Source organism: Microcebus murinus, chromosome 10 (genome assembly GCF_040939455.1).
Source record: "Microcebus murinus isolate Inina chromosome 10, M.murinus_Inina_mat1.0, whole genome shotgun sequence".
Taxonomy (NCBI): domain Eukaryota; kingdom Metazoa; phylum Chordata; class Mammalia; order Primates; family Cheirogaleidae; genus Microcebus; species Microcebus murinus.
Genome location: NC_134113.1, coordinates 11,511,141 through 11,521,566, shown reverse-complemented (window position 1 = coordinate 11,521,566; position 10,426 = coordinate 11,511,141).

Below are 10,426 nucleotides of genomic sequence, written 5' to 3'. Positions count from 1 at the left end.
GAGCCCGCGCCCCGGGGCAGCTTTCTCGCGGACTTGGGGCGGAGCGGCACTTCCGGGCCGGAAGGCGCAGGGGCGTGGCCTTGGGAAGACGCCCTGGACTGGCGGACGCAGGTGACGACAGCCGCCTCGTCAGGGGCGCGCTCGCCTTATATGGGCAGGCGAAGCGCAGGAGGGGCGGGGCCGGGCTGGCCGTGGGCGGGGCGTCCCGCCTTGTGGGCCCCGCCCCGAGGCCCGCCCTAACTCCTGGGGAAGGGCTCCCCTCGAGGGGCCCCTACCCAGGCTGAGATCCGCCCGGCTCCGCCCCACAGGGGCTCCGCTTGCAGAAACCCTGGGCCTGCCCTCCCCAGCCAGGCCGGCTAGGGCGCTGACTCCCTGGTGGCTGTGGGGCGTTTCTCCCCTCACCCCACCAGGCTGCAGGTCCTCACTGTGTAGCCGGGGAGGGGCCTTTGAGTGACCTCCACGTTGGAGCACTCAGTTTCGCAGCCTGAGGCTCAGATGGTGAGCCTACCCTGACCCGGCCGCCCCAGGCGGGCGCCTTTCTTGGGCTGGCACAAAGGCTGAGCCTGCGCCTCGCTAAACTTTAGCCTTTGAGCCATCGGAAGTGTCGGGCTAACTGGGCCCTTCTTGGCGGGACAAGACTTTAACCCTAAGAGGAAGGCGAGAGCGTGAGGCAGCCCACTGATCTCCGTGCCTCCTGCCTTCTCCCCCAAGCTCTCCTGGCAGCCCGGATCCTTGCAACCCAAATCTGCCCAGTGGCTCCTCTGCTACCAGCCCTCCACTCCTTAAAGCCCTTCTCAGCCGCCCGGTCACCCAGGATAAGAGCCATCCCTGGGCTCAGCACACAGGCCTCTCGGTCACAGTTCCCTGGTCGCAGCATGCTGTTCCTTGCTCCCAACTTGGCGGCTGCTGCTGCCTTCTGGGAGCCCCTCCTTTGCACACACCCAGACACATGCTTATTCTTCAAAAAGATGCTTCTTAGTGTCCTCTTCCCGACATTTCTACTGGTTATTTAACCTTTCTGAGTGTCAATTTCCTCATCTGCAAAATAGGAGTCAAGTAATCCCCACCTTGCTGTGTTACTGTGAGGATCCAATGAGTTACTGTTTGTGAAATGCTTAAGACAGGGCTTGGCATATAGTAGCTGCTCATTGAACAAATGCATCTTACTGTGCTCTAATTACCCATGCACCTGTTGTGGGTACGTGTTGCCTGAGGGCCGGGCTCTTCCCTTCCTAGCCATGCATGCCCCATGGCACATAGTAGGTGGTGAACCAGTGTTTGTTGGTGAATGAATGAATTTCAGGCAGTGGGGGTGGGAGAGAAGAGGAGGTCCCTTGCTGTGATGGCCACCAACCCTCATATCTGCAGGGATGCAGCACATTCTAACCTACTGTTCTCAATCACCCAGAGCTCCATGGCAACTGGGAGGGACATGGGATGGATGTTGACCCTATTTTCCAGATAGACCTGTGAGGCGTGAGAGGTGAAGCGACATCCCCCTGGTTACGCAGTGAGTGGCAGAGTCAGCACCACGGTGACCAATGTGTACTTCCTTTAGCACTGAGTCCCGTGTCTCAGAAGACCCTCTCATGTCAGGCAAACCAGGATGCTGGGTCACCCTGCATCTGAGGTCCTCCACCTCCCACCCGGGGCCCATCCCTTTATTCCAAAGCTTTTTACTGAGTTTCCTGGAGGGGAGATGGGTCTAGGAGACTAAAAACATCTCACTCTCTAGGCTGGGTGCAGTGGCTCATGGCTGGAATCCCAGCATTATGAGAGGCTGAGACAGGAGGATCATTTGAGCCCGGGAATTGGAGGCTGTAGTGAGCTATGATGAGGCCACTGCCCTCCAGCCTGGGTGACAGAGTGAGACCCTGTCTCAAAAAAAGAAAAAAATCACACTCTCTCTGATTCTGCAAAAAGCCAGACTCACAGCACAGTGGGGTTGGGGACAAGACATAGAGGGGCGCTGCCTTGGGGGTGGGGAGTGTGACTCGCCTGGTCATGGACTCGTGAGCCGCTTCAGAACCAGGCCCTCCGCCTGGCTCCAGGAGTGGAGAGAAGGCCAGTCCCCGCTCTGTGACTTGCCGTCTCGCAGGGAGACGGGCAGTAGGCGCAGCGCCAGCGGTCTGGTCCCTGCACAGCTGGAGGCGGGAGTGGTTAGCCAGGGTTTCTGAAGAGCCCCGTCCTGACTTGGCCACTCCCCAGCTGACCTCAGGCCTGTCCCCTGGCTTCCTCTGTAAACTGGGGGAGTTGGAGCTGGTCTCCGAGGGCCTCCCTGCCCTGAAGCTCCTGCCTGGGGAGCAGAGTTCTGGGAAACGCAGCCCCTGGGAGCGGAGGCACCAGAGGCCAAGCACGCCTGAGTGAGCGAGGGGGCGCGCCCGGCCTCACGTGCACAAACAACAGCTTCCTCTTCCCAGGCTACCCTGGCCTGCGCAAACCCAGCTCCCGCCGGCCTCCTCCTCCTGGGCCACTGTCCAGGGAGTGGGCCTCTCTGCCTGTTCCCCACAGCCCACAGGGGGCCAGAGCCCCAGGGCAGAAGTTGGCCTGGCTCAGTGGTCAGGGCCAAGTGCTGAGCAAACACCATGCCCTCTGGGCAGCCTGCCCCTCACCTGCGGCCACTTTATTTATTTATTTATATAACTAATTTATTTTTGAGACAGAGTCTCAGTCTATTGCCTGGGCTAGAGTGCCATGGTGTCACCCTAGCTCACAGCAACCTCAAACTCCTGGGCTCAAGCAATCCTCCTGCCTCAGCCTCCCGAGTAGCTGGGATTACAGGCATGCACCACCATGCCTGGCTAATTTTTTTTCTGTATATTTTTAGTTGGCCAATTTCTTTCTTTCTATTTTTAGTAGAGACGAGGTCTCACTCTTGCTCATGCTAGTTTCAAACTCCTGACCTAGAGCGATCCTCCCGCCTCGGCCTTCCAGAGTGCTGGGATTACAGGCGTGAGCCACCGTGCCTGGTCCTGCGGCCACTTTAAAGTCACTTCTGGCTGGGCGAGTTGGCTCACGCCTGTAATCTGAGCACTCTGGGAGGCCAAGGTGGGCGGATCGCTCAAGGTCAGGAGCCTGAAACCAACCTGAGCAAGAGCGAGACCCCTTCTCTAGTATAAATAGAAAGAAATTAATTGGCCAACTAATACATATAGAAAAAATTAGCCAGGCATGGTGGCGCATGCCTGTAGTCCCAGCTACTCGGGAGGCTGAGGCAGGAGGATCGCTTGACCCCAGGAGTTTGAGGTTGCTGTGAGCTAGGCTAATGCCAGGGCACTCACTCTAGCCTGAGCAACAAAGGGAGACTCTGTCTCCAAAAAAAAAATAAATAAATAAAAAATAAAGTCGTCCCTGACTGTGCGGGTTCCCAGCTGGGCACACGAGTGCAGGCAGGGGACAGAGGGCCTTTCCTGGGTCCCGGACTTGGTGGGAAAAGGGACCCCTTGGGGATTAGTTCCTGCCTCCCCTCTTTAAAAATAATTTCTCTCCCTCCATCTCCCTCCCAGCCTCGGGCAAGAGCAAACCCAGGACGGGCAGTGGGAGCTCAAAGCCACGTTGGGATTCTCACCCCTTGCTTGCTGGTTGACTGCAGGTGGGGCTCCCACCCTCTCTGGGCCTCCATTTCCCTCTCCTGGTCCAGACTTGGTAGCTTCCTTCCCTATCTCAGCATCACAGGGGCCGTGTGAGATGGGAACTAGAGTGTGTCTGTTTCATGGGGGAAGGAGGACACGGTGGCCCAGACACAGACGCACCGGAAGTCACACAGGACGTGGTGTGGCAGAGACACTGGCCAGCCAGGCCTCCTTGGTGAGGACAGGGGCACAGGTCACAGGTAACCCTCGCAAGTTTACACAGCTCCCTCATTCGTTCCGCTGGCAGACTGCCGTGCTCCCCGAAGGGTGCTCCTGGAAGAGCCGCTCTCGGAAGGCTCCCCCAGGAGAGGGCTGTAGCCTTAGGAACCAAGTTTTCTCAAAGTATAGTCCCGGATCCCCAGGGCCTTTAAAATGCACATTTTCTTGGCAAAAAAGGAATTTGAGGAAATAAAGAAAAAGAAAATGCACATTCTTAGGTCCCACCCCAGACTCACAACCATGACCACATCCTTATATGAACCATTGCGTTGGTTTGGGCTCAGGGTCTCAGAAATGCCAGAATTTGGGGCCTAGAACTTTCTAAGGCAGAGGCAGTTGGAGGTGGGGCAGAGCTCAGCCCTGTCCCGGGACATTCCTGCCTTCCGCTCCCCTCCCCCAAAGTAAACCGGCAGGTGGGAAGTGCAGGTGGAACCCAGCTCGGGTTTCAGGCCTGGGGACACTCCTTCAACGACAATAAAATGCTCCCTTTGCCCTGGAAATCTCCCTTCTATAAAATCCAAGTGAAGAAATGAGCTTTTATGTCCAAACAAGTTTGTTCCAACTTTATAGTGGAAAAAATATTAACTGAAAAACGCCTAAATATCTGACGGTGGGGGAAAGGTCAGCAATGTGACCTGAGCTGAGTGACCTACCCTGGTTCCAGGAGCTGCGACAGGCTGAAGGGTGGCTGTGGGGGTGCAGGGAGCTGCTGTCGGGGAGGGTTTGAATCCTGTGTGTCCCTTCTCGCCGTGTGACCTGGGGTCTCTGTGTCTGATGACCATCCATAAACTGGTCCTGCCACCAGGACCTACCTCCATCGAGCCAGGTGACACACTGGAGAGTGTCCAGAACAGGGCCCGGCACCTCTGCGTGTCAACCGTGGGGTGAAACTGTAACATGCTGTCAGGAGCTGGACTGTGTCCCCCAACCCCAGCAGCTCAAAACGTGACTGTGTTTGGAACAGGCCCTTTAAAGAGGGGATTAGGTACAATGAGGCCATGGGTGGGCCCTGATCCAGTCTGCCTGCTGTCCCTATAAGAAGACATTTGAACACACAGAGAGACGTGGGGCATGTCCCTACTCGAGGAAAAAAACCCCACGAGGACTCAGCAAGGTGGTGGCCATCGGCGAGCCAAGCAGACATGCTTCCGGAGAAACCAACTCTGCCGGCGCCTTGATCTTGGACTTCCAGGCCTCAGACCTGTGACACAATACATTCCCATTGTTCAAGCCACCCAGTCTGTGGCGGTGCCATGGTGGCCCTCGGTACCTAGTACCCATGTGTAATGCACAATGACAGAAACGTTTACTAGGGTGCTTGCCGAGTAATTGCATATTGCATTATGATCCCATGTTAATCTGTTACCCGTGGGGAGGGTACTGACCTCCCATTTCAGAGATTAAGAAAACTGACCTGCCCGTCAAACGGGTGATCACGTGATTTGCAAACACATAATTTGCTATATTTCTTTTCTTTCTGCTCTATATCTAAATATGTTCCCAAAAGAGGTTTTTCCATCAACTGGGTCTGAGTGAAGACTTGAAAGTAGAACCTGGCTGACTCGGGGCAGGTAGCAGTAGACTTCTTGGTATTATAAGACTCTGAGATTTTAGGATCGTTTGCTACTCTGACCTAACGTAGTCTGTCTTGACAAATACACTGTTCCAAAACAAGAATTTGGAGAAAACAAAGACGTAAATACCTAGTGTAAGAGCAGAACTGCAGCTGCACAACCATTCATGTTCTCTGAAAGTTAGGAGACTGCAAAGAGGAGACTGTGGCACCATCACTACGACTGCAACCTATCTCTCCACCTTTCCATCCCTGTTTGTAACAGAACCATCCGGGGCGTTTCTGGGTCCATCCCATCTGCAGAAGTCGCAAAGACCACGGTGAGCCACACGTGCGTTTGGACGGGTCCACCTTGCTTCTGAGTGTTTGAATCAATTGTTAACTCTGAAAATATCATAAAAGTTCTCGGTTTGTGAAAAAAAAAAAAGAAAACTGAGGCTTGGCTAGAGAGGGAGAGGCTGGGACTGGAGCCCCATCGAAGCCTCCCTCCTTGGACGGAGTGTGCACTTTTCTGCCTGAGTCTGTGTGAGTGCTGTTCCCTCTGCCTGGAATGCTCTTCCCGCTGGTGGCCTCTCAGGCCGACTCCCCTTCAGTTCTTCAAAACTCTTCCCCAATGTCACTCCTCTCCATGGCCCAGGCGACAGCCTGCTTTTGCAGATGTGCTCCTCTCCGCGCTTGCAGTCAGTCTGCACGTTGCATCCTGCCGCCACTGTCTCCGCTGCAGGTCTATTCCTTAGACAGGTGGGGTCGCTGCCGTGTCGCAGTGTGAGCTGGAGCACCCTGAGGGCAGGAGCCGTGTCCTCTCTGACTCCTGGCACCCACAGGCCCAGAGTGGCACTCCCAGGCACTTGCTGGTGGAGGCTGCCGTGTTTGGACTGGAGAGAATATTCCGGCCTTACGAGTGGCCCCTGAGCAAAGGGAGTCTGCTGCCTCCTACTGGGGGTGCGGAGGGGAGAGACAGATAAAAGAGGCCCACAGTCCCCACTCTGGGCATGAGAAGAGGGTCCTTTGACCCTCCTGGGGGCAGCATCAGGCAAATGGGGGAGAGCAGGGGACGGAACGGCGAGCCCTCCCTCGGGTGGGTATTAGGAGGGTCAGAGAAAGCATAGGCGGCGCACCTGACAGTGTGGGGCACAGAGGGGAGGACACAAGATTGCTGTCTTGCTGTGCGGTTGAGGAACGCAGCAGACCAGAGACAGACAGCTGCTTGTCTGAGCTGGCCCAGTCCGCTGGCTGGAGGTGGGGAGCTGGCCCGCCTTCAATTGGTAATTAGCAGCTGTGTAGCAGGGGTGTCCTAGCTCCCCAGAGACACTCCGTTGGCGACCAGAAGAGCCTGGGAGGCATGGAGAATGGAGGACCGGGTTCAGGGTGAATTCCTGTGGGCATTCCCCAACGGTGAGGTCACCACCTGCAGCTCCCAAGGGTCGCCCAAGTCACAGGCGCGAGGAGCAGGCTCTAGAGCAGGAGGAGGTGGCGGTGGCTGGTGGGGCTCAGGGCCAGGATGCTGGCCTGGATGTAAGGCCCTCAGTGGCACAGCGGCGGCCCCTCCCATGGCGGGTGCTGGGGGCCTTATCCCGGGAAGCCTGGTGTTTCCTGTCTAGGATGTAGCTTAGAGAAGGGGCACCTGGGGGAAGGGGACAGCAAAGCAGCTACTGCTCCTGGAGCTCTGCTAGGTGCCAGGCGCTTCCAGTGCTGCGCCATGCCCCACCCGGCAGTGACTCTCATTAGCCCCAGTCTGCAGCTGGTGCTCAAAATGCTGAACAACCTGCCCCAGCGAGAAAGCAGTGTAGCTAATGGGCAGGAACAGACTGTGGAATCAATTCCAAGCTCGGACGCCTAGCTGTGCCAAGTTACTTAAGCTCTCTGAGCCTCGGTTTCCTCATCTGTAAAATGGCGATGGTAACAGTCCTACCTTTGGGTTTGCTTTTACCACTGAAACGTGATGACGTGTTGACAGCACTCAGTAAGTGCTAGCCATCCTTATCAGTCCCATTTTACTGTTGGGAAAACTGAGCTTCAGAATGGTGAAGCAACTTGCCCAAGGCCACACAACGAGATCCGATTCTTCCTGCCCTACTTACTGACCCTGGAGTGGCTGCTGGTGGCTCCCAGCTACCAAAGGGCTGCCAGGAGGTGGCTGGAGAGGTGAGGCTCCTTAGAACCACCAGTGGCCCAGACTTCCTGCAGAGCCACAGGCTCCATCCCTGGGGGCCATGGTGTTCCAGGCAGCGGGGAGGAACCGCGACAGCATGCCTGGAAGCCTTGCTTGTCACACGGCATCCTGCCCTCCGTGGATGCAGCCCCAACATTGTTTTCTGGGCCCTTCCCTGCCCAGGGCCCACACGTGTGGGATTTCCGCAGCCTGGTCAGTTACTTTCAATTTCCGGAGCAGCTTTCCCCAGGGTGGGGGCCGAGCTGGCCCTGGTCCCCTTGCCGGGGCAGGGACTGCTGGGAAGGCAGTGGCAGCAGCGCTGTCAACATCCTCTTGACCCCACAGGTCCTGGCCCCGGGGTCTGCCCTCCTCACTCCCTTCCTCTGAAGCCAAGGGAGGCGAAGGCCAAGCCGTGTTTTCAGTTTAGGGCTGGCTGCGGTCAGGGCCCTTGGTAGGCCTACCACAAAGGTGCTGTGACCTGGGCAAGTCCCTCCCCGTGCCCTCTTGAGGGAAGCTGGATAACCTCAGGTCCCTTCAAGCCGCCCTGACGCCAGCGCAGCAATGACCTGCACCCCCTTGCTCTGGCCTCTCTGGGGCGTGAGCTCCTGGAGGGCAGGGTCGGGTTCCCTCCCGTGTTCTGCACCTTTAGGTGGGACTGGGGTTAGTGACGACCATTCATTCCTGACGCTTTGAGACATGCCAACGCTCCTTGCTGGCGCCATTCCTGCCCACTGCCGTCCCTCGCACTCAGTCTCCTCCGGGAGCTGCTGCCTGGCGGGGGCAGTGAGGGTCCCAGGACATGGATGTCCCGGAGCCAGCCCAACAGACCCAAGCTTCCATCCCTGCCTGCTCCCTGCAGGCAACGGGGTACACTCGGTATCAGAATAAATGTCCAACAGCCACACTCTGGGAGGTCTTGGGGCTCTGGGGAGCCTGTGGCCTGGCCCCTTTCCTGGGCTTCCCAACCTGGCAGCTAAAGGCTTTCAATAGGTGCCAACCCCTTCCACAGCCCTGGAAGCCCAACGAGGCACCCAGAGGGCGACAGAGGGTGACGACGCAGAGCCAGCGGCATCCTGGTGAGGTCAGCGCCGTGGAATTGGTCAAACAGGATCACCCAGAGGATTGTGTGCTCACAGCCAGTGACTCACGGCCGTGAACAGCCTCACGGGCACAGACTGCCAACCTGGGACAGCTGCGGCCACGGGCTCACCTCGCAGGGCAGCGCACCTTTTAAGGACACGGAGCTGGGGCAGCGTGGAGGCCCTGGCCCTGGCCCGAGGCCTCCGCCAGCCCTTCTCCACGCCTACCCGGGGCAGAGAGGTCAGACCCCCACTGGGTTCACGTTTGGCATCGTCACCTTTTAGACATGACCCTGGGCAAGTCAATCTCTCTGAACCGGTTTCTTTACTTACGATATGGAAATAATACCTGCCTCACAAGAGTGGAATTAAATGAGGTAATGTGTATAAAAAGTGCTTGGCAAACGGTGCCTTTTAAGGAGCGGTAGCCGGGCTGGGTGGAAAGGGCCAGGTTCTGGAGGCAGGTGCCCGCTCTGCCCTGCCCCCCTTACTCACTGTCCCTGCAGAAGCTATGCAGCCTCTGATCGCTCCGCTTGTGTAAAATGAGCTGAGGTATACCTGCCGTACCTGCCTGCGAGATACAGATCATCCACACACTTATCAGATGACAGCAGGTGGCCAGGGTGGCGCTTAGGAGCAGGGCCAGACTGCTGGCCCTGAATCCCGGCACAGCCACTCACCGGCTTCCTGACCTCAGACACGCTCCTCAACTGGAGCGGGTCTCAGGTGGAACGCAGGAGTGACGATGCCACCACCTCCCCATGGGAGCAGCAGGTAAGATGCTCAGAACCTGTGGGTGCCCGTGGGTGTCCCTGACATGGCTGTTGTCATCTTATACTCTTGGCCTTCACAGAACGCTCACTAGACGAGCCTCCTTCTTCACTAATACCAGTTGCTGGTTTGTCCATTCCATGTGCCTACGACAGATCCTGGGCCTGTGGTCTTGCAGAGGCCACAGGCCCCTCTTCTGAGCCAACCCAACTGTCCTGCACCAGTCACGGCAGCCTTCCCGAGTGCCCAAGACTCGCAGGAAGCTGGTACCTCCTCCAGGGACCCGAGCCAGAATGGCAGCCTGGCCCTGGGAGCGGGCAGAGGGAAGGCTTTCCTGGCTGGCAAGCCTGGTTGCCCTTGCAAACTCCTCCACAGCCAAGGGGAGCTGGCAACCAGGAAAGGTCATCTGGTCTCGAGGCCCAGGAGTTCCTGTGGCACATACAGAAAGGATGGCCTGAGCCCTGCAGAAGCCAGTCAGCGGAGAAGGCCCCAGGAGGACTGAGGGGATCAGCTGCAAGACCCCAGGCTCCTGGCCAGTCGCAGTGGCTCACGCCTAATCCTAGCACTCTAGGAGGCTGAGGTGTGCAGATCATTTGAGGTCAGGAGTTCGAGACCAGCATGAGCAAGCGCAAGACTCCTGTCTACACTAAAAATAGAAATTAATTGGCCAACTAAAAATATATAGAAAAAATTAGAGGGCATGGTGGCACATGCCTGTAGTCCCAGTTACTCGGAAGGCTGAGGCAGGAGGATCGCTTGAGTACAGGAGTTTGAGGTTGCTGTGAGCTCGGCTGATGCCACGGCACTCTAGCTAGGGAAACAGAGTGACTCTTGTCTCAAAAAAAAGCCCAGGCTCCAGAGGCAACCTCGAAACTCTAAATCTGCATCCCGTGAGCCTCGGTGCCTTCACCTGGGTAACGGGGACAATAGCCTCTTGCCTTATGAGGGCACAAGGACCATGTGTGAAGGTGTCCCCAGAACAGCGGCCATCAGTGACAAG